This window comes from Theobroma umbraticum, unplaced genomic scaffold (genome assembly GCF_002168275.2).
Source record: "Theobroma umbraticum cultivar Fairchild unplaced genomic scaffold, ASM216827v3 scaffold_146.0, whole genome shotgun sequence".
Classification (NCBI taxonomy): Eukaryota; Viridiplantae; Streptophyta; class Magnoliopsida; order Malvales; family Malvaceae; genus Theobroma; species Theobroma umbraticum.
The window spans coordinates 5,026,457-5,027,146 of NW_018397265.1; positions in this window are offsets into that span (position 1 = coordinate 5,026,457).

Here is a 690-nt window from a genome sequence, read left to right on the forward strand (position 1 = left end):
CTGAAAGGTAACTCATCTCTGATGATCATCTTAACTAAAGACTTTTTAATGACTTCTTGACTAAATTTCCAAGTTCCTATTGACCCATCGCCCGATTGAAAAGCTAATTCAGTTTAAGTAGAATCATTAGCAGAACTAGAAAACTTTTCGTAAGAATTCATGTGATTTTTTAATGAAGTTGTGCCATTATATTTAGTATTAGCAGAAAGTACCCTATCATAATAATTACATCTAGCTTTTTGTTCAACTTGATCATTGACGAATCTGGTCAAGTGTTTCCAAACTTCAGACCTCGGTGGAAGTACTTTCCGTTTCTTAGAATTGACAGTATCACTTTCATTGGTGGAGATTATGGTTTGTTGTGTAGTTGGCGTTGGTGACAATGATGGCATGCCAATAGATGTACGCTGTGTAATAGCATCACTAGGAGCAGGAGCTGGATTCTCGCTTTCACTTGCCATTGAAATCTTCAATCTATCATCAAAAGGAATTAATTAATTAGCAAATATATTATTCAAGAATGAAGCATCTATTAAAGAATCTATTACTAATACCACATATAAAAAAACATCAACAAATATAATCAATGACATCTTTTCCTCTATTCTCTCACTTCCTCTTTATCCATCTACTAGTCATTATCTCTTTTAAAATATCAAAGACTGAAAATCAATATGGTCTCAAAATTGA